Source organism: Myxine glutinosa, chromosome 6 (genome assembly GCF_964187855.1).
Source record: "Myxine glutinosa chromosome 6, kmMyxGlut1.1, whole genome shotgun sequence".
Classification (NCBI taxonomy): Eukaryota; Metazoa; Chordata; class Myxini; order Myxiniformes; family Myxinidae; genus Myxine; species Myxine glutinosa.
In genome coordinates this window covers 45973534-45998202 of record NC_136266.1, presented here as the reverse complement: position 1 = coordinate 45998202, position 24669 = coordinate 45973534, and the positions used below count along the sequence as shown (strand labels likewise).

General features: G+C 42.2%; 1 long non-coding RNA gene across 1 annotated transcript; it reads right to left on the bottom strand.

The window, feature by feature from the left end:
• Nucleotides 1-867: 867 nt before the first annotated feature.
• LOC144892598 (uncharacterized) lies at nt 868-21299 on the bottom strand. Its single transcript, XR_013623791.1, has 4 exons — nt 21205-21299; nt 17227-17393; nt 12237-12316; nt 868-1973 (listed from the first exon to the last, which is right to left on the bottom strand). It is a non-coding gene; the product is annotated as an uncharacterized LOC144892598 (long non-coding RNA).
• Between the last annotated feature and the right edge of the window lie 3370 nt (nt 21300-24669).

Sequence of the window (24669 nt, the reverse complement as noted above, 5' to 3'; positions counted from 1 at the left end):
GGCGGAGGTGAGGTGCAGTATGCTCTACCGAGTGCCGTACTAGTTTTCTGATTGGATCAATCAAAAGTTGCTCTTGCCATCAACATTTGGATGTTGGGTATACTGGTGGTATTCATGTGATTGGAATTTCATTCGTTACCATTCATCAGCCACATTACTTTCATTCAGTTGCATTTGTCAGACAAAAAATTTTTTTTTTTGTAGGAAGGTACAAAACACCAATCTTATCTAGATTAACTCAATTGGTACTTGTTTCTGAAGGACATCCTGATTACAATCACTTTCACCACCTGGATTATTTGATTTGCGTTATCCAAATAGGGTACTTTTTGGGCTTATTTCACATAATGACTGACTTATGGTCCACTTTTAATGTTTAAAAGGATTAGAACAAAGACAATCCGCATGAGGAGGATATCCTTCTTAAGGAACTGCCCCCATTGAGTGCTGAGAAAAATGGCGCCATTGTCGTGACATTGCTAGTACCCAGAGTGCCCCAGGAAGTGACATCACTTCCTCCAAAACTCGCTGTTTTTCTCATATAATGGCCCTTTGTTGTCTCAGGTATTCATCTGTGTGGCAGCTTAACTACAGGCCTTAAATACTGTTTAAAAAACCCCACATTACAGTCGATATTCGATTGTGTCAAGGGTCGAGGTGTTGAGGCAAATGCACTTATCATTGTGGGGGTGTAAAGGCAAAAGGAGTGGTAGAAGATGAGGGGGGGATGGAAAAGGAATGCGTAGAATATATGTGGGATGGGGGTGTCCGTTCTGCCAGGATTTGTACATATTATCTTCATGGACACTTGTGACTCATTTTTGTGGAGGGTTGCACCTGGTACATGGAGATAAAGCAGGCAATGACGACAATTTTCAGAGGTGTTTTAATAAATAAGAACTGTTCACTGTGATATGCATATACTTATAGTAAAGCTTTATCAAACATTTATAGAATAGTATGAGTACATCTTAAAACAAATAAAATTTTAACCTCATCAAGATATTCCAAATATAAATCAATGTTTACTTGGTTGATGGAACAAGAAAACGTGGTTGTGCAAGGGATGTGTATTAGAAGGTTTTATATAGATTGACAAAAAAAAACCATAGCTCCCAGTTCAGGGTGGTGGGATGACCCAATTCTCTAAATATGTATGACATGGGGGCATCACATGTTCTGAAATACCCCAAATGTGGGTGAATTAACATAACTCCATAAGAACTGGTTCTTTGCTTATTCTGTAAACTTAGACCTCAAACGACCATTGTTGATGGATGCAACAAGCCGCTTTCTAAAGAAAGTGTTTACTATAATTCACAGACCAGTGTTTGTGTGTGTGATGTTTGTTTGTCATGCTACTCCTACAGTTCTGGCCTGATTACATCCAGACTTGCTATGTAGGATCAGCATGATCCCAGTTAGTGTAATAGCGTTGTTTTTATCTTTGCAAGTGCAAAGGGGGATGCCAATTCTCTATGTAAATGTGTATCGTTTAGCACCACCTCCAGGTGGGAGAGGGTACTACAAGTTCCACCATTTACAGTACAGTATTCCTGTCCCCACGTTTTCCAGATCAGTGTGGTGTTTTGAATTAAGCAGTAGGCATTTTTTTGCTTCATGCACACAACCCAAGCTTTTAAAAATTTATTTTTGGGGGCAATTGAGGGGTCAGTTAATTGCCTATACACTGCCCAGGTAAAGATTATATGTCACAAGAACGTGTTGCATGCTTTGAACAAGGTCGTCCATAGGGTTAGGGTACTCTGCTAGTCAGAGACAAATCGTTGAACAGAAACTTTTTGTGAATACAATGAGTTTATCACGACACAGCGACTCCTCACAACATAATGTATATATATTCAGGACAGTGTAGTGATAACAGCCATGGACCTCCACCAAGTGAAAATGCACATTTCTTGTGCGAAGATTTACAGGTCGAAATTGTAGTTGTCAACACCAGCTTTGGTACGCTGCAAGTAAAAAGAAATGAAAAACAATATAAACATTAATGATGCTTTTGCTATCATTGATTTCAAATCCTTGTGTTAGCTTCGCAGATGTGGTTGGGTTAAAAGTGCAAAAGGGTCCTGAGTTCAAAGCTCTATGTCTCAAATTTTTTTTTCTTCCATAACCTGTAACAATTTTACGTGTTGGCCTCATGGTTAGGGTGGCGGGCTTGGGAGCCTAAGGTCCTGAGTTCGAATCCCATTGAATTAACGCCAGGTGGGGTTGACAGCCTGTCATCCTTCCGAGGTCGGCAAAATGAGTACCAGATAACTATACACAAAGAATTAAGTTTAGCACCCCCCCCCGTTTTTTTACAACCTCACACATTACAAGTTTGTTGTCGTCAAAACAGTGTAATATACCCATGATATTGCTATATTTTCTGGAGAAGTGATATTATGGTCACATAAAAACATAACAATCATGCCGTTTTCAATATTTTATTCTGAATAATTTAAGGTGAAATTTTTTGGGAATTTTAGGCATATTTTCACCTCAATTTAAGTATGGAGCTATAGGTCCATCACGGACAGTGTGGATGACGTTTATGTTTTCTAACGTACAGTCATTGTTCTGAGAAGACCTCTAGCGATCTTTGCGTCAATAACGTGTGTAGGACCCACGTGATCGGATCACTGACTCAACCAATCACTTTTTTTCACTTTGATCACTCAATTTCATCAATGGATAATTGCTAATGTCATACCAATCATTATTTGATCTCACATACCTTAGAATATATGCCAATGTATACATATACACAAAGAATATATATTAGGGGGTGCTTACCTTAATTCGTTGTGTAGGGGTGCTTAACTTAATTCTTTGTGTATAGTTATAGAGGCACTGCATCAGCGGCAGACGTGCCCACAGAAAAATGATGCAACCAGCATCCGGGTGGCTGCACATGAACCACCACCACTTAAACACTGTAGAACACAAATCCCCTACTTTTCACTTTCAAAAACCTTTAGTTTAGCAGTATTTAGACAGAATATTACAGCATTTTACATCACAATTTGCTCTTTGCAGGCCCGGCCCATGTCTTTTTTCTTTTCTTCTGAAGACTGCGCAGGGTAAGGTGTTCCTTGAACTCAATAGTTGGTCTTGCCTCGATAGAGTAGCGAGACAATTGTATCGCCGGTGTGTGTGTCAATGTCTATATTTCCACTTTATTTTTTTTTTCTCTGCAACCATTTGTCCACTCGATGGAGAATATTTATTGATAACTCTGACATCTAGGATCACGTGGCATGGCAACCATGTTGGATTGAAGGAAAAAAATTGAAACTTGGCAGATGTCATAAAGTCCCCATGGGATATATAGGGTGATGTCGGTGAAGTGGTATTCCAGCCATAATTGGTTGAATCAAAATAAAATCCTTATCTGAAAATTCATATACAGGGTGAGTCAAAAGTAGCGGCCGATTTCTGTTTTTTCGGCTGTCAGATTCTTTTTGAGATGTCATGTTGTTAATAATCGTCTTGCAGATTATTAATTTTCTTAATTTATTTATTTTTGTTTGTTTGTTTTGCAGGTTATTGCTGAGAGTTTGGAAAGTTACTGAAGTTGTACCAAATTGAACCATGAATTACCTTTCAATGAATCAACGCATTGCGGCCGTGAAACATTACTACAAATGTAATGAACAACCAACGATGGCGGCACGCCGTTTGGCACAGGAATTCGATATTAAACCCACCCCAGGGAAGAAACATATGATTGATTGTTGAGAAATTTGAAGCAACAGGGTCGGTAGCAACTGCAAAGAAGTCCGGTCGTCCGAAAACGGCAACGAATGTAGCTAAGGGTTTCCCCCGTAATAATTTTCCCCCGAATAAATGGTTAGATAAACATGTCATTCATTTATTTATACCTTCTTGTACACTGCAATACAAATGGCAAACAAACAATCAACTGACAGAAATATATATATATATATATATTGTTACGGTACCCGACGTCGGCCTATGGTTCCCCTTCGAGGGGGGATTAAGCCCCTCGTCTGTTACTGACCGACGTGGTCCCGGGGGTATGACGCCACGCCCGGTCGGCACTGGATAGGGTTTTAGGCCCACAAGTCCTATGACCTAAATACCAGCGCTTCCCGGTACGCGAAGGAACACCCCCCCGCTCACGGCCGCAGCGTAATGGATGTTGTGCCGAGCGAAGCGAACCACGGCGTGAGCCGTTTACCAAGACTAGACCCGATCCTGAAACGTTGGCCAAATCGTGCCACAGATATTCAATGAGGGAAAAGATAATGACACGGATGTGAAGAAGAGGAAGACGAAGGCAAAGAGGTTTGAACTACGACTATTATTTATTACTATTTACAGGACCAAAAGAAACCAAGGAAGAAGGAAAGATCATAAAATAATGACAGAAGGAATCAAGGAGACACAGTGAAATGCTAGCTTATCTACACAGGTTTAACTTATACCCCAAGACAGAACAAACAAAGACGGACTCACACGAATGGGGAATTTGCATGCAGGAATGATTGGAAGGAGGAATGGGAAGGTTCAGCTGGGGCAGATGGTTCGGGCTTGATCCCGCACGGGACGTCGGGCTGGACCTCGACGGCCACCGATGCCACCCCAATCTGGCTCCCGCTGGGTAACGGGTCGAAGCTGCCTGGTGGAGTCAACGCTGCTGGTGGAGCCAAAACTGCTTGTGGAGCCAACTTCTTAACGGGCGCAACTCTCCGTGGGGATCCCTTCCTCTGCCTTTACCAAGCTCGTCTGGACTCTTCTTTCAAACGCAACCACCTTCGACTCCTTGCTCAAACGCAACCACCTTCGACTCCTTCCTCAACTCCTAGGCTTCCGCGCGCGCTTATATCGCCCTCGGGCAATCAAGCCGCCGGCCTCCAGGACACGCCCATTGGTGAGGTCGCCTCGGCCCTGATTGGTGGGCACGGGCTCTCTGGCTCCACCCTTGATGACGATCGGCGGGCCACGCCCTGGATTCGGCGGCTCCTCCCCCTTCTTCTCAGAGCCCACCTCGTGGCTAATGGAGTCGCGGTGAAAACCGCCCAGCAGCTGCGGCGAATGCAGTTGGCAATCGAGGCTTTGGGAATGGGGCTTTGGGAATAAAAGGGGATCTATCTATTTGAATTCGGTGCAATGGAGTGTCAATTAATGGAAGACAAAGCCTTAGCCTAATACACAGAATAAGGAAATAACTACCAACAAGCAGGGAATCTATGATTGGCTAAACGTGATTGTATATGGCCTAACTACGGGACGCCCTTTGACCTTTATACACAACAACTGGAGGAAGGAGGGTCCACAATAAAACAATTTAAAAAAACACAATTCTCATATCCACAACAATATAAACAGAAATCGGGTGCTACTTTTGATACCCTGTATTTGATCTATGACTGAAGTAAGTGAAGAATTAAATTTATGACAATCGGTCACGTGGTCCAGTGGCCATATCAGATTGAAAATAAAAAAGGAAAAAATTGTTCCTCCAGAACTGCTTAACAGATCAATGTGAAACTTTATCCATATGATAGACCAGCCATGGATAATGTAGTTTGAATTGTTTATGCCTCTGCCGACAGAGTTGCCGGAGGCATGTTTTCAGGTTGTCCGTCCGGCTGTCTGTCCATCTGTCCGTCCGTGATAGGTTTTCGTTACCACGATAACTTGAGAATGGTTGAAGGGATCTTAGTCAAACTTGGTGCAGGTATGTATAATGAGGTAAAGATGAACTGATTAGATTTTGGGGTCATGTGCTCAAAGGCCAAAAGTCAGAGTTCATGTTAGGTAAAAACCCTGTTACCATGATAACTTGTGAACCAGTGATGGGATTCTGACCAAATTTGGTACACATGTAGAATGATGGAAAGATGAACTGATTATATTTTGGGGTCAAGAGGTCAAAGGTCAAAGGTCAAAGTCTATCATAGGTCTAACTTGAGAACGGCTGAAGTAATCTAATTCAAACTTGGTAGAGGTATGTATAATGATGTAAAGATTAACTGATTATATTTTAGGGGCAAAGTTCAAAGGTCAAAGGTCAAATTCTGTTATAGGTCTAACTTGAGAATGGCTGAAGTGATGTAATTCAAACTTGGTGAACATAAATATAATGATGTAAAGATTAACTGATTAGATGTTGGGGTCCTGAGGTCAATGGTCAAAGGTCATGTCAGGTAAGAATGTGATAACTTGTGAACAGCTGAAGGGATTTCACTTAAAACTTGGTACAGGTACACTACCGGTCAAAAGTTTTATAACACCTGAATTTTTCCAGTTTTTATTGAAATTTAAGCAATTCAAGTCAAGTGAATAACCTGAAATTGTACAAAGGTAAGCAGTAAACTGCTCGAGGTTTAAAAAAAAGTTTAGTTTCGCAAAAACTGGAAAATAATGCAAATTGCACAGTTATGTCGTAAAAAAAGGCCTTCTTCAGGGAACAAGTAATGGGTTAACAACTCACAGCTGTTCCGCAGCAATGTAAGTAAATTAAGCCTTGAAAGTTGATGCAAACAATTCCTACAGGTGTCCCAACCTCTGCTGATTACTTGATTAGAAACCCCCTGTCTGTATAAAAGCAGTATTGGAACAGACTGTTATTACACCCTCTGAAGCATTATTTGGACAATATTGCACTGCAGGAAGTAGTATATTGGAAACTGGAGGAAACTCGAGGGAGCGGAAGGACAAGATGGGGAGAGAAGGGGAAGCACACAAACACAACATTTGAGAGCAGGGAGATGTTCTGGAGGGATAGGGCTTAGGGGGAGGAGGCGTGGGAAGGGAGGTGGGGGCGGGGGGGTGGGAGAAGTATAAAACACAAGGATACCAAGGACTTCCAGGACAGAAGTTGGTATTTCAAAAAAGTGGATTTGGGGTGAAATTAGCGGGGGTAGAAAAGATCAAGGTTTTGGATGGGGGAAGATAAGAGATGGTGGTGAACAGCTGTTTTAAAGACCTGGAGGGAGGAGAGGGATTGAAGAGAGTGAGGGAGCTTGTTCCAGAGGCGGGAGAAAAGAGGAATGAAGGAGTGAAGGTGAGCAGAGAGTCTTGATTTTGGCAGTTTAACCATAAGAGGGTTGCAGGCAGATCTTGTGCGACCTGCAGGAATATTTGGGGGACAGAGCCCAGAGAGAGCTGGGGGGGGGGGGGGCAAGGCCAGAGAGGAGTCGGTAGAAGACGGAAAGACCACCAACCTGCCTGCGGTGAGTGAGTGAAAGGCCCTCGGAGTTAGCTTATCGCGGGAGATTCCAATGATCCTGAACGCTTTGGTTTCAACCGTGAAGACGAGCTCGGTGTGAGGCAGGAGCACCAGCCCAGAGGGGAGAGCAGTATTCCATTGAGCTGCGGATGAAAGCCTTGTATGTGGTGAGGAGCTCAGGTGTGCCAAGGAAGGACTTCGCACGACGGAGGATGCCCAGTCGGCGACTGGCTTTGGAGGCCAGATTTGAAATGTGGTTTTCCCAGGAAAGATCATGGCAGATAGTGAGACCCAAAAGCTTGAGTGACAGAACTTCTTGGAGAGGATTATTCAGAAAGTGGATGGGAGGGTTGTCCAGTCGGTCTTTTCGGAGAGACATCGTAAGAGTGTGAGATTTGTCAGGATTGAAAGACATGTTCCACTTGTTTGCCCAGTCTGTGATTTTGTCCAGGTCTGTAGAGAGTGAAGAGGCTGCAGACTGCCAATCTGAGGGATGAGGAATGGAGCGACAGAGAGTAGAGTCATCAGCAAAGAGATAGAGAGGATTTTCAAGAGAGTCAGAGAGATCATTGATGAAGACCAGAAAAAGCACAGGGCCCAGAACACTGCCTTGGGGAACTCAAATCTTTGGTTCATCACGCAGGGTTTTTGTACGCCGTCGAATAGGCGAAAGGATGGTTCCTCAGTGTGTCACACCAACTGTCAAACATGGAGGAGGAAGCGTGCTTGTCTGGGGCTCTTTTGCTGGATCCAGAGTCGGCGTCTTGCACATAGTGACTGGCATTCTGAACCAAAAGGGCTACCACAGCATTTTGCAGCGCCATGCAATACCCTCTGGTATATGCCTAGTCGGTCAGGGGTTCATCCTACAGCAAGATAATGACCCTAAACACACCTCCAGGCTATGTCAAAACTACCTTCGAGGAAAAGAACAAGATGGTAGGCTTCAAATCATGGAATGGCCAGCACAGTCTCCAGAGTTAAACCCCATAGAGCTGGTTTGGGATGAAATGGACAGAAGGGTGAAAGCAAAGCAACCGACAAGTGCAACACATTTGTGGGAACTTCTGCAACAGTGTTGGGAAGAACTTCCCGAACAATATTTGATTTCCATTGTAGTAAGAATGCCCCGAGTGTGTTCGGCGGTTATATCTGCAAAAGGTGGCTCCTTTGGTGAGTCAAAAATTTAAATTAAATTTTGTTAAACAAAATGATTCGATGATTTATTTTTTATCTCCAATTGTTTATTTGTTCTATGCTTAATCTCAGAGTACATTGAGACATTAAACTGCGTAAATTTCAATAAAAACTGGAAAAATTGAGGTGTTCTAAAACTTTTGACCGGTCGTGTATGTATCATGATGCAAACATTAACTTATTAAATTTTGGGGCCAAGAGGTCAAAGGTCAGAGGTCATGTCAGGTAAAAATGTGATAACTTGAGAACAGCTGAATGGATTTAAAGCAAACCTGGGACAAGTCGTTATTGTTTCCTCTTAATTCATTCAATTTAGCCTCAATGTGAACAAAAGTGATTGTTAAATATCCTCTAAGTGTGGTAATCTTCATCCTGATGAAGCAGCACTTGAATGGAAGGAAGGAAGGAATAATCAGTAAAGTTACGGATAATGGCAATGTATGTGACATAATACGGTGCGGCATGCATACGGGTATATGGGTCATAAAGCATTGGGTCATAATAGTAGTGTGTACAGTTAACCATGGTATTTTTGTTCAGAATGAGCACACGAGGTGAGACAATGCGCTCTTCCGAGTGCCGTTCTAGTTACCCAATGGCTCTGCGCGAGGGACGGGGCTTTGCAAACACTTCTGTGCATTGCCCATCTGTCTGGGCTGTAACTTTTTTTTACAATTTGAGCTTTTTTGATGAAATTTTAAACAATGCTTCATTATGAGAATGTGGAGAAGACTAATAATTTGGTCTAAAGTCATTGGCATATAAAATCATCAATTTTCATCCAATTGATCTGATATTTTAAGAATTTGCATATTGATTCACCAATTAAAAGTTAAAAGCCGATTTTTTTTTAGATCAAAAGGTCAAAGGTCATGGTTACATAAAATCGACAATTTTCACCCGATTGACCTGAAATTTTAATAATTTGTATATTGGGTCACTGAATTGGTTCACCAATCAAAAGTAAGAAGCCTATGGATTTGTTTTTAAATTTAAATGGTCAAAGGTCAAAGTTGTATAAATTTGTCAATTTTAATCTGATTGATTTTGAGCATTTAAACAGGGTTTGCATATTGAGTCACTGAAGCCAATTGCTTTTGAGGGCAAGAGGTCAAGGTCACCTAAAACGGTCAATTTTTAAAAACGTTTTTTTCATTATGATTAGCATATGGAAGAAGTGGATTACACAAACTGACTTTGCATTTTCAGATGCTTTCGACTTTATTTTATTTTACCAATGGGAAAACACCATTTTTACCAGTGTTTTTGGGAAGTTTGAATTGTTATTAATTTAAATATTATTCTTTTCAGTTGATTTTCAGTTGATCATATCATACAGGTGATGCGAAGAGAAAGCTATAAATTCATCAACTTGAATAGTCTGCAGAACAAAAGGTATTGGAAAGGTACAAATTTGTACTTGCAGCTTTCAAATACTTTTTCTGATTGTAGTTTTTAACTTTTTCATACCTCGGGACTAGAAAGCGACAAATATGTACCTTTCTATTATCTTGCCTGGTTATATTATCTCACTATATATGTACATATATAAATATATATATATATATATATATATATATATATATATATATATATATATATATATGTTGTTGCGGATCGCCCGAAGCCCGTTCCCGTTACAAAGGGGGTATTAAACCCCTTTCCCCCCCCCACCCCCCCGGGTCTTCGCGTCCACGAGGCCGAATCACCACTTCCGGAGCAAGCGTGAAAAAGGGTATCGGGTCAACATCGCACGTACCTTTAACCCACCCTGCTACGAAAGCGGGGACCAAACCCCACACAAGGCACGCTTAATCGAGTACGCCCGAGCGGTATGCGTATCACGTGACTCGTGCCGTTACTTTTATGGAACCCGATTCGAGCGGTTCTAGTCGTACCATGCGAGGCCAATCAATGGAAGGGACGGGAACGGTCAAATAAGAGGAATAACGCCATTTATTATTTATGTACAATGATTCACAGAAGGAAAGGGGACACAGAGCAGAAGCTTAATCAATCTTAACTTATCCCCAGACACAGGACCCAATCACGTACACGGGGAGAAGAAAAGAAGAAGTCCGCGCACCAAACGCGCTTTGCCGTCGGTCGCTCCGGGGCAGCTCGCCCGGCGTGGCTCTCTGGCGGTCACGGCACATATGCAGGCGAAGGCAGGCAGGAGGAGATCGCGCGTCTGTGGCCCGGCACGGGTCGTCCTCTCAAGCGCACGATTAATACAGTGCAGGGCACAGGGCACGGGGCAAGTTCGTGTACAATCACGATAACCAACAATTCAATGCACTCGTTCTGCGGCGCGTTCTCAAGCTCAACTCAACTCCACTCACTCTCACAGGGGTTCCGACTCAACTGAACTGACGCGCAAGTCATCTGAGGTGGGGGGGCTCGGAGCAGGGTTTTATGGCTCCGCCCCGGCCTTACTCGAATGTTCCAAGCCCCACCTCCCGTGGCCGTGGTTAGCCACTCCCCTCGAGCTCTGATTGGTGGCTCATGCTTACCGGCCACCCCCCCCCCTGCAGAGCCTCCCTTCGGCCTCACCAGACTTGTTCAGGCCTGCCACGTGGCATGCTTGCGCCAAAAGACCACCCTACTCATGGGCCTGCTCAACGCAAAACTAACACAGGAAAGGACTACGCTTACATTCACGAAGAAATAACTAAACTATCGCGAGGCTTCATGTTGTGGTGCGTCTACCTACGAGGGGGATTATCCTTTATTCCAAAACCGTAACAATATATACGCAAGTATGTATGTATGTATATATATATATATATATATATACAGCAATACCCCGGCCTACGTCATTAATTGGTTCCATAAGCCGTGACGTAACTCGGTTTTTGACGTAAACCGGGCATAATGCCTTAAAAATGCCTTAAAATGAAGACGTAGCTTCGGAAAATGAAAAGCGCTTTTTCAGTGACATATGCGAGAATACGTTCCCTATCATGAATGATGATCGATACCGTCGACCGTGGCAGCCCTAAGTCATGCGCTATCACCGACACTTTTTCACCTTTTTCATACCTTTTAATCAGATTTAACTTATCTTCCATCGTAACTACATTACGCTTGGAAACACCAGCACTATCCTTCTTAGGACCCATGGCTAACACAGACACAGTAAAGGAATAATCACAAAAATAACAGCGGAAGGCAAAGCAAGCACGCGACCACAGCACAGGACAAAATGCATATGGCGTCGCCTTTGTTTTGAATGAGAACCAGCAGCTACGCGTACGTATACTGTACTTACATTTTAAAATATTTTTAATGTGCTTTTTATTGTATTTTAACTTGTTTTTTTAGCTTCTTTTATTGTTAATTTTTATGTACTATTCTATTTATTTTAAATATATTTTTAAGGAAAAATTAATTTTTTTCACGTCCTCCTATTATGATGTAGGAGTGACGTAAAGTCGCACATAATGACGTTCGCTGAACTGAAATTTACTCTAGATGAGTGGCATAAAGTCGGATTTGACGTAGGTCGAAATGGTGTAAAACGGGGTATTGCTGTATATACGTACATATACATATATATATATATATTTATATATATATATATATATACACAAATATATTTTTTTAGCTTACTCCAAGCTCGGGGTACACATACAATTCTCTGTGGGGGGGGGGGGGGGGGGGGGGGGTAACATATCTGGTTGTTCTGCTTTTGTTTTCCTTGTGTAGCCCCCACCTCGAGTGGCCTTCTGGTTTTGTGGCCGGCAATATCCCATTAAAAAATAGTAATAATTCCAAAAAGGAAAAGTATATACACATTTGGTTATCTCTATATTCACGTAAATGCTTTGCCTACCTTGTGAGACTTTTTACAGCAACAGCAGCAGCAGCAGCCTCTCAAGCACATGGGCAAAATAATCAGAAGGAGCACAGTTCCTGCAAACAAACACCACCGGTAATCGATTATGGGTTAGTTTAATTCATATTTCTGAATCAAATACATTTATTTTCTTGTCAATCAGTTGCCACCACTGTGATGTCAATTATATAGATATGACAAATGCTGACAAATTATATATAGATATGTCAACTATAAAATACAAACTGCTGTTTGCATGAGTTAGAGTAAACTTTTACTCTGCATCTCCTGCCTTAAAATGCGGAAACTCCCAGCACTCAAAATGGTCGAGCTGAGACCTTCACTGGGGAGTTGTGGCCTGTTCTAAGGATGAGAAGCCTGGTGTCACCACTGTTATAACTTGAAGATATAGCATAATCATGAAACAAATGTCATGGATCAGAGGAGATGAAGGAGAACAAAATATTTACAGTTTAAAGCAGACTCAACTTCTATCGTGACAACAAGCAGCAATGTTGCTTGTGTTAGGGAATTTATATTCTGAAACATTATTCAGCTGGGGCCAAGTGAAGTGTGGTCGAGGCCGTTTATTCCTAGTATAAAGTCTGGTGTTGGCTTCACGGTTAAGATGGCTTGCTTGAGATTTTATAAGATCCTGAGTTTGAGCCCCTTTCATATTATTGAATTAATACCAGGTGAGTCGATTCAGCAAAATGAGTACAACATGACTGGTTATAGAGAGGCATTGCAACAGTGGCAGCAGTGCCCTGAGAGAATGATGCAACCAGCAGCCACAGGCTGCACACAAACCTCCATTCCTGGTAGGTGAAACACCCTGCAACTCATGCCTGCAGAAAACGGATTTTTTGGAACGGTGGCCGCATTTCCACCAATCATCACATAACCTTGTCTTAAAAACATATCCATGGGGAGGCGCATTTGTTGAAAGTTTAGTATCAATTGCTCAAGTGGTTGCAGAGAAAAAAACTAATTTTAAAATGAATAAAAGTGAAAAAGTGAGAGCTTCGGCTGATGTTCCACAATATAGTCAAGGATGCTTGTCGATGCCGATTACTAGTATCTTATACATAAAGCTCATTCTAACCACTGACTCACTCACTGACTGATATTAATGTTCGGTACCTTCCTGGTGTCATAGAAAGCTGAAATTTGGTGTGGCGACGGATATTAAAGCCAATGCACCAGGAAAATCCATAGAACCGTCGGAAAGCATCAGTAAATGAAAAATTTGAAGTAAAAAAAAACAACCCTCGTGCATTGTGCATTGGCCTCGTCCTGGAGGTGGGGTTGCTATCTTTATAAAAAACTCTCTTCCTCACTCGCCCTCCACTGCCCTCTCTCCACCTCACCCCCAGGAATACCTTTGGCTATGGCTTCCCCTTCGCTCCCACCTTTTGTTCATATGTGTGTTGTACCGTCCACCAAACAGCGATGACTCCATCTACATCTCACTGTCTGATAATATGGACCAACTTCTATCTACCCATCCCAACTCTCTCTTCCTCATATGTGGTGATTTCAATTGTCACCATGCCAGTTGGCTGGGTGTGGGTTCCTCTCTCACCAGTCATGGCACCTCAGCAAAGGACTTCTGCGACTCACTGGGACTGACACAATCTGTCAATTTCCCGACCCGGATCTCAGTCAACGGAGCATCTTCTCTTCTGGATTTGGTTATGACAAACTTCCCTGAAAATGTCTGCTGCTCTTCTTCTGCTCCAATCGGCTCATCTGATCATGTGCTTGTCAAAGTGGACATCTCTCTGACCATTCTCAGAGAGCCTCCTCAGCGTCGACGAGTCTGGCATTTCACTCAGGCCAACCCTCTTATGGTTAAACTGCCAAAGTCTAGGCTCTCTGCTCACCTTCACTCTTTCATTCCCCTTTTCTCCCGCATCTGGAACAAACTCCCCCACTCCCTTCAATCCCACTCCTCCCTCCAGGTCTTTAAAACAGTTGTTCACCACCATCTCTTATCTTCCCCCATCGAAAACCTTGATCTTTTCTACCCCCGGTAATTCACCCCAGAGTCCTTGCAGTGTTCATATGTTTTATTCCTCTCCCACCTCCCCCCAAGTCCTCCCGATGTCCCTGCTCTCAAATGTTGTGTTTGTGTCCTTCCCCCTCTTCCCCCTCTCTTTTGTGTCCTTCCCCCTCTCTCCCCATCTTGTCTGCCGCTCCCCTTGTTTTTTGTGTTTTGTGTGTCGGTTTGTCTTTTTGTGTGATTAATGTTAGCTCTTTCACGAGCCTCGATCTTGTATACAAAAAAAAAAAAAAAACAACCCATAAACGCGTCCATGAAAAAAATTGAAAAATAAAACTCAATCGATATCTACCAGGAGGTCGGTGATGCTTGCCTATAATCAGAAAGCTTCTATTTATTATGTGCCTATGTCTGAAGCACGGTTTGTTATTGCTTGCAATGTGTAAACATACTACACGAGCATTATATATGCATTACCCGAGAAAAAAAAACTATGAAAGTCTTTTAAGCATATTTTGTGTTTGCTTATATTATCAAATTTTCTTGTCATCCACCATGTAAAACACAATGTCAGTTTGTATGTTTGAACAGATGTCTGTCCCCCTTCATAAGGCTAGGATTTAGAGGCCAATCTTTTAACACGAATGTGTGTTCACTATGGTCTATTTTTGAGGATAAAACTAACTCGAAAAACATTTTTCCATAAAAGAGTAATTATGTCTCTTCTATTGGAATTGTAGACAGTGGTTTGCAAACTGAGCCTCAAGGGCGGTGTACAAAAGCGTTTTTCAAAATAACAATAAATACAAGGCGCAGGGAGGTGAAATTTGCTGCACATGATGTGTAACGCGCGCACAGTGAAACGAGTGTTCATTTACGTCCATAGGATGTCTATTAAATAAAAAAGATATGAGCAAACCTGACATTAGGCCGAGGCTTCAGACATTGGCACGCTCACGAGGCTGCACCATAAAAAAAAACTGTTGCAACCCGTCATTTTGACGGCTTTTTACTAGTTATTATATAAATTTCATGGAGGAAAAGCATGTATATATTGCCAAGAATACAAAAAGATCCAATTATGATGCAGTGCACAGACCGTTGCGATTGGGAGGGGGTTTGGAGGGAGGGGGGGGGGGGGAAGTTGAGAAAGTTACATGTCGAGTTTGGACCAATTCACGACCCTCCCCAATCAATCTCCAAATTTACACTTTAGTCTGATGATTATTTATTTCAGTGATTATGGGCGGAAATGTCTCATAAGTACAGTGCACTTAACCATTCTGGCTATATATTTTTTATGGGACACGTTCACCCACCTCTTGCCTTCAAAATTCTGGATATTCCTCTGCAATGCACAAATGTACATCTAGTGCAGTGGTCCCAAACTTTTTTAGTTCACGACTCCAAATTTGAAATCACCTTCACGCGACCAAATGGTACCGTGTGCCAGCACCTACAGTAAAAATAGGACCACGGGTCCTGAAGCTCATCTGGATCAGGAGCAACAGTCACTCAAACCCCCCCCACAACACCCCAGAGTCTGATATTTTTAATGCCGGGAATAAAGTTTGGTACATCACGGGTGATGAAGGCCGTGGTCAAGTTTCATCAAAATTGTGTGCGTAGTTTCGGGAAGAGAGCAAATACCAATTTTGGGGGGTTAACCCCCAGCCACTGTATACTCCCTTAATGAGCGCAGATTTTGATGCGGTCAATTCACCTTCGTTAGGCATCACACATGAAGTTTGTGGCAAAGTTTCATCAAAATCGTGTGTTTGGTTCTAGCGATAATGACTGAAGTGTTTATAGACTCACTCACTGATTTACTGACATAACTACGACCACAGCTCGATCGCATAAGCTCACCAGACTAAAGTCCAGTTGAGCTACAAATGGTCAGTTGACCTAAGCTAAAAACTGTCTTTTTCTCATCTCGTTTACAGCAAACATTTTTTTCCAAACCAATGTGTATTATTACCTTGTGGCTTGGCCTTGATATAGGCAGCAAACACGAAAAACCGATCACATTGTGATACACGCATGGAACCAGGCAGTGACGTTCTGTACTAAATACTATGTACAACCACTCGATTAGTCAACTAGAAATTCAACATGGCGGCCATCGTTTTCAAAATGGCCTCCAAAATTGTTAAAATGTGCCACAAACTTTTTAATATCGAATTTAGGATGTACAATGAATGATCGTTTTGAGGCAACTTTTCCCCGCTAGAGCGGGGGTTAGCCTTGCGGGCCCCATGACAATCATGGTTCCTTGTTTGAGGCAATGTTTTTATGGCCGGATGCCCTTCCTGACGCCAACCCTTGGTCGCCTCTTACGATGCGCAGGGATACGGTGTACCTATTCTAAACCGGGGTACGGTAGTACGATAGTATCAATTCAAAATCACAGAACTGCATATTATCCATAAGAGGTCGTTAAAATTTTCAAATAATCTTAAATTAGGTGAATTCTAAAATTTTAACTATACCTGTTATCGATAATAACTAATAAATAGTTCTTTGATTTTGCATTGATACTATCGTACATCCTAAATTCAATATAAAAAAGTTTGTGGCACATTTTAGCAATTTTGGTGGCCATTTTGAAAAAAAAAATTGCCAGCTTGATGAATTACGAGTTGGCTGATCGACTGGATTTAAAGAGTGTCTATATAAGAATGTCACTAATAATATCATTAATGGATGTTACCTGCCGAGCGAGAAAGCTTCAAACTCCCCCTTGGGTTGTTGTCCATAATCCTGACCGAAGTTAACCTGCCTTTTCTCATCTCGTTTTCAGTAAATAACTTTTCCAAACCAACGTATTACCTTCCAAACAATTATGTTCCTACAATGCTTTCTTAATTTTTTGAACAACAAATGGGCCTAAAGCATCTGCTCAACTTTCATTTGATTTATCAGCAGTATTGCATAAAACATGGGATTTTCTTGATTCAATGATCATATCCATTGACATACCCACAAAGATGACAAACACTGCCAGTGTGACAGCATCCCATGTGTTCTGCACAGGATTAAAGGATGTGTACTTTTCCAGAGCCATTTGCTGAAGATAGGATAAATCGTTCGTGGACATGGTTTCCAAATGTCTGGGATGCTGGTCGATGCCTCGTGTGGTCGTTCAGCTGCAACAAACACAAAGAAAGAGAATTGCAAAATTAAATCATATTGTCTTGTGCTTATGAATTTACAATTGATATGAGTCAGGAGAATGAAGGGAGCATATTGGGACATTTGAACGAGTTGGAGAGAGTTTTTGAAATTGCTTATGTAAAATGTAAATGGCTCCAAATGAGTCTCCAATACTTTCCAGACTTGTGCCGCACAACAAATCGAAGGAAACCAACTACCACATTCTCTTAAATCTCATTCTTCCCTCCAGGTCTTGAAGACAGGTGTTCAACTCCATCTCGGATCAACACCCATACAAGACCGTAAATCTTTTCTAACCCCGTAGACCCCAACCATAACCCCTCCCTCACCTTCCCCTCCACCACCCTCCTCCCCCACCCAAGCCAAGCCAACATCCTACCAGGTTTAAGTTTTTCCTTCCTGAGAGTTTGCTTATGTATCCGTCTTATCCACCCGTGTGTGTCCTCCACGGCCTCGTTCTTACCTGCATTCCTGATTTCTCCAAGTCTTCCTCTCTTTTGTCCCTCTGGTTACTTACTCCTCAGTCACATTTGCTCTACGGCTAGGATACGGCGACCGTACCCCCCCCCCCTAAATTGACAGAAACGTGCGGCGGCCGCAGAGTTTCTGAGGTGGCCTCAGGGTGGCCCTAGGGCGTATGGCTATCTTTTACAGGCCGTAGGGGTCGCCGTGGAATTATAGCGCGGAGTTATAACTTTTTTCATTTCTAGGTCGGCCGTAGCAATTCGACAAGCCGTAGCCATGACAACTGTAAGTGCTGTTATACATATGAAAAAGAACTGGTATATATATACCCACTCGTTACCGTCCGTCTAGCCCCACGTTCGCCTTAGGGCCCCCCTGCAGTCGCCTTGCGGGCACCTTGAGGCTACCTTGCGTCTGCCTTGAAAATTCTATGGCCACCGCAGGGACGCCCTAAGGTCACCGTGCGACATCAAATCAAAGACCGTACGGCACCCCCACGTTTTCGGTCTCCACAGTTTCTAAATACCCCGTGCGGCTACCCGAAAAATAAAAACATATGTGACTGCTACATTGTGTGACCGTGGAAATACTGCGGCCGCCCTATAATTGCTAGTGGCCGTAGATTTTTTAGACCCTACGGCCGCCGAGCCAAATGTGACTGAAGCATTACTGTCCATGGTGTGTTCCTCCCGCCCCCCTGTCTTTAACCTTTTCCTTTTGTTATATCAGATCCTGATCTATTCTATGTTCTAGCAGTCTCGTTCCTCCACGAGCCTCGACTTTCTGCACAAAAAATAAAACAAGTACAGATACATTCAAAGTACACCGCCCCCATGTGAAATAAATAAATAAATAACATATCCTCCAGCGCACGTCATTTCCGGGGCAACTTAAGCTCTGGACGATGCCGCAGTGCAGCACATAGAGACGCTAATGGAAGGGAGAGGTGTATAATAATTAATTGATTAATTGCATAATTAAAATAAACAAATTATAATCGTAAAATAATTAATTTCTTAATCAATTGGCTAATATCATACCGAAACCACCAGTTTTCATCCAAAGCTGTAACTTTTTGAAAATTAATTAAATAACTTATTAATCGAATTTTTAAAAATTGATTAATTGATTGATCAATAAATCAAAAATACCCTTTACAGCCAAATCACTTGGTCATTCTCGTGTCCAAATATCAGCTTCCTAGCTCAAAAAGTGCCTGATATATTGCCCAGATGGGAAAGAAAATAAATAAGTACTCAATAAATCGATAATAATTACGTAATTAATAAATTAATTGTTGAATCAAAAAATAAAAAATACCGTTTTTGCCAAAGCGCGTGCTCTCACTATTGTGCCCAAATTTCAGCTTCGTACCTTAAAGGATGGCTGACATATCGCCCGGACAAAGATGAAAAGAAGAAAACAGGAAAAGAAGAAAACAAGAAAACAAAAAAGAGCAATCAGATATTGCAGACCCTCGCCAGGACGTGTTTTTAGTGGTTTTAAAGTCTTTTGTGTGAAAACAAATATGGCGGCCGAACCACTTGACCGATGACGTCATCTTTTTTTTTCTCCACCAATTTATCTCTAAATGATGCTCAATAAATTTCATCTTAATCGGATAAAGTTTTGCACTTGTCGAACTATGACGTCATAATAGAGGCACCGACGACATTAACATTTGTTATTCCACGTGCCAGACGGTTTAGAGACGAATGTGCATACATCTAGGCCATGCTGTCAGCCCTCATAATAAGAGAGGGAAGAAAGGAGAGTTCGTGAAGAACTTGAATCCCGTGTCTTTGCGAACGCGAATGGCATCTGCGTCACAAAACTTGTTTTTCAACTTGGTGGTGTCATCCATTAAAGCCTTAACACAATAAAATGAAACTACCGATTTACTTTTGTCTTTGGAGTAAATGATAACTTTACACATCGTTCATGGAGTTATTCAAACTTTATCAAAATAACAAAACATCCAGTAAGCTTATAAGGGTTGTGCTTGGGATGTCAGCACGCGTGCACACACACACACACACACACACACACACACACACACACACACACACACACACACACACACACACACACACAAAATATATACAAACACACACACAAACACAGACACACACACATACAAACACGCACACACACACACACACACACACACACACACACACACACACACACATACAAACACGCACACACACAGACACACACACACACATATACAAACACACACATAAACACACACACACACACACATATACAAACACACACACACACATATACAAACACACATATACAAACACACACACACAAACACAGACACAGACACACACATATACAAACACACACACACACACACACACACACACACACACACACACACACACATACAAACACACACACATACAAACACACACATATACAAACACACACACACACACACACACACACAAATACACACACACACACACACACACAACATATACAAACACACACACACACACACACACACACACACATACAAATACACACACACACACACACACACACACACACATACAAACACACACACACACACACACACACACACATACAAATACACACACACACACACACATAAACACACACACATAAACCCACACACACACACACAACCAAACAGACATACACACCATACCAGAGTACACACATGACTGACTGCACGTAAACATACTGCACTCTCGGTTTCCAAGAGGCCATAATCTGGAAACATTTCGTACAAACGAAGAGTAATAATAAAGAAAACTGAAACGACATTTGAAAACAACTCTCAACTGAGTTTTCATCTATCTATAATTCCAGTAATCTCTGTCTGTACGTTTGTACGTTTGTCTGTCTGTGACCGCTGTTTCTCGACAACCACGGGTCCGATATACTTTTCACTTGCCAGGTATATTGCTGGGGACCCGAGGATGTGCCTTTTCAAGGTTTCATATTAATCGGACAATTACTTACCGAGCTATGTCCAAAAAACGATTCAACCAATCAGAGAGCAGCGAACGATCGCGTGTGCCGGCGTTGCGAATGGACCAAACCATTCCATGTAAATAGAGGGGGGGGGGGTTCTGTGGTCGTTGCGAATGGACGAAACCATTTCATGTAAATAGAGGGGGGGGGGGGGATTGTCACTGTACTCGCAAGCCGTTCGCCGTTCGCTTTGGCGTTGCGAATGGACCAAACCATTTCATGTAAATAGAGGGGGGGGGATATAATTTTAGATAGATATATAGTACGGGCATATATATAGTACGGGCATGCCCTAGTACTTACAAAGGGAAACACAACGTTCGGAAGTTACTCTGGTCTGAAGGAGGAAGGCAGTATTGCTTTGAGTAGGTGTGTATACATTTACCCTTTGGTATTCGCTAGGGCGGGACAAGATGACTATTCGAGATCACATGACCACGCAAGGTTTGCGGCCCATTCTGGGTATTTTGTCTGTGTCCACGTATATGGCTGTAAACCCCAAATACAATGATCAATGATCTCTTCGTTACCTGAAATTTAAGAAGGAATTCTAAATTGGGATATAAACTTCTTGGCTTTGGGATTATAGCTTGAGGGTTTTTTCAGGAAATTCCACAAACGGAATATGATCAGCATTTTTCAAATAATTTCAAATATTAATCTACGATATAAGAGAGATGTCTGTCTGTGTGTGTGTCTGTCTGTCTGCCTGTCTGTGTGTGTCTGTGTGTGTGTCTGTCTGTCTGCCTGTATGTGTGTGTCTGTGTGTGTCTGTCTGTCTGTCTGCGTGTCGCCATTTTTCTCAGAGATGGCTGAACGGATCTTCGTCAAACTTTCAGAGGTTCATCAGTGAGTGCCTGGGAGTGTTTTAGGCCAAAAATAATAATAATAATAATAATAAAAAAATTAAAAAACGATCGTTTTTTTTGGAGTTAAAAAAAAGAAATCGCTCGAAAGAGCCGAAGCCTTTTTAAATTAATGACAGGTATATACAAGTACACATTCGCATAAATAAATACAAAACAATCACCAGACATTTGAATACAAATAAATCAAATAATTCCGGAAGTGTACGAAGTTGGTAGTATGGCTTCTTCTTCTTTCTGATCTGCATCACACTTAACTCAGAAACGTGATGAACGCCACATTCACCCCATTCACCCCACCAGCATATATGTGAACCCCCTTCCTCTCCTGCCTCCCCTTCCCCTTTCCCCCTCTCCCCCTTTCCCCTTCCCTCCCTCCCCCTCCCCATCCTCCCCCTCCCCCTCCACTCCCCTTCCCCCTCTCCCCCACCCCCTCCCCCATCCCTGCCCCTTCCTCCCCTCCCCTCCCCTTCCCCCTCCCTCCCCCTCTCCCCCATTCCCCTTCCCCCCACTCCTCCCCTCCCCCCCTCCCATCCTCTTCTCCCCCTCCCTCCCTCTCCCCCCCTTCCTTCCCCCTCCACCCCACTCCCCCCTCCCATCCCCTCCCTCCCCTCCTCCCCGCCCGGCAACACCTTGTACTTCTGTTAGTATTACATAATTAAAATGTCGAAATGTACTTTGTATTATGTAATAGCAGGGTCCCTACCCTTTGGGGGGTTGGTTAATCGTTCAAAAAGCATCGTCTGGGTTTTGCAAGAACACTGTAGATGTTTGCATGGAGTACACCTAAAAGGATACTAAAATCTCAAGGATACATTCCAAGAGAGACTACCCCCCACCTCGAGTGGCCTTGTAGGCTTTGTGGCTGACAAAATCCCATTAAAATTGTAGGGTCTCATCTCAAAAGGGGCTAAAAGGGAATATATGGTCTAAAGCTCTGAATGGTTATGGGTCCAAGCTATCTAGCATGTCTGAAATAACATGTTGATGTCTGAAGTAAGGGGTCTAATTCGTATTAAGGTCGAAGTGGTCTAAAGGGATTCAAAGGACTTAATGGGTGTAAAGGGTCTCTCTTGGTGGTATTAGAGGGTCTAAAGGGTCTTGGGGAGTCTTCGTGGTCTTGGGTCTCTTTATTATTTTATTTTATTTTTGTATACAAGATCGAGGCTCGTGTAAGAGCTAACAATGATCACAAAAAGACAAACTCACACATAAAACATATAAAGTCTGAACGGTCTTTTGAGTCTTCGAGGTCTTGGTGGTCCAGGAGGTCTTAAGGGTCTTGGTGTCTTAAATGGTTTATGGTTATTTGGGGAGTCTTAGGGGTCTTAGGAGCTTTAAGGGTCTTTTTGGTCTTAAGGGTTTTGGGGGGTCATTAGTGGTCTTAGGAGTGTTTAGGGGGTCTAAAGGTTCTTGGGGGCTTCAATGGTCTTAGGGGCTTCAAGAGCCTTAAGGTTTTAGAGAGTCTTAGAGGTATATATATATATATATATATATATATATATATATATATATATATATATATATATATATATATATATATATATATATATATTGTGGCGGTTACCTTATGTGCAGGTAACCATTACCTTATTTGGGCATAACACACGCGCACGGGCCTGTTGGACTTTTGGTTGTGCGGACAGCGGACGTGACGCACGCGCGGTTGCCGGAGCCACGCCCTCCGAAGAGGGCTTTTGGCTTTATGTAAGCATGCTGACTTCCGTTCGCTTTGAGTGTGCTGGATCTTGCTGTTTGAATAAACCAACTTCGAACCCTACAAATGGCCTCGTTCTCTCGCCTTCCGCGACTCCTAAAAAATATATATATATACTGTATACGTACAGTGCGTATCAAAAAAAAAGGTAATCCGAATTCAAGGGGTTAATATGCAAAGGTTATTTATTTTGACAATTTACAGGTGGTTTACTAATTAGGAGGAGATCCTCAGCTTTCCATTGATACCTTCCATGCATCATTGCTGTCACACATGACCGAGTACATGTTCATTGAAAATGCCCATTTCAAATCGCATTTTTACAAGTTTGGCTAATCGATGAAAGTCAAGATAATTGGTGCAAAATGAACGTCAGATGTGAACTTTTCTCAGGAATGATTGGCCTTTATGCCCCCACACCTTCAACATGTCCACCTCCCCTTTCAACACAAAGCTCACAGTGGCGGAGCATGGCCTGAACTGCTCGCCTCACCATAGCCGGGTCATTGCGCAAAGCATCCACTTCATGTCGAATATGGCCCTGCAATTCGTCAAGATCACGGGGAGGAGTCACGAACACCTTGTTACTCCCGCCAGGGAGTAATGCATTCACTCGTGTCCGTGTGTGTGTGTGTTCGTGTGTTTGTGAACAAGATATCTGGACAAGGTCTGAACGGATTTCGATGAAAGTTGGTGCCCTTGGGATAAGGCAGAATTGTTTGTTTTTGGTGAAGCTCAGGATATTATTCCCGATCCAGGAATTTTTTGAAGGACATTTTTACCATTGGAAGATAGGGCTCATTTTTTTAAACATTATCTTCTATATATTCTATATTTAACATTGTGATATGAAAATAGTTTTCATATTTGTTGTAAATGTAGTTTAAACTCGTGGTTATGCGTTAGAGCGGTGTATTTTGTGAGCAGCGTCATCTTCAATGTTCATTTTTTTATTTATAATAAAGATATATTCTGTTATTTTAAAACCACCAAAGTGTGTATTAGTTTTCCCAGTTTTAAAAAATGTATCGTTTGATACGTATAATGCTTTAAAATTTTTTTTTTTTTTTTTTTACCTCAGAAGAGATATCAACATTTAGCTCAGCGAATGTCATTCGCGGTGTCAGAATTTGATGAACTTATAAAGACTTAGTTCTAGATTTGTCAATAGCTGAGGTATATTAG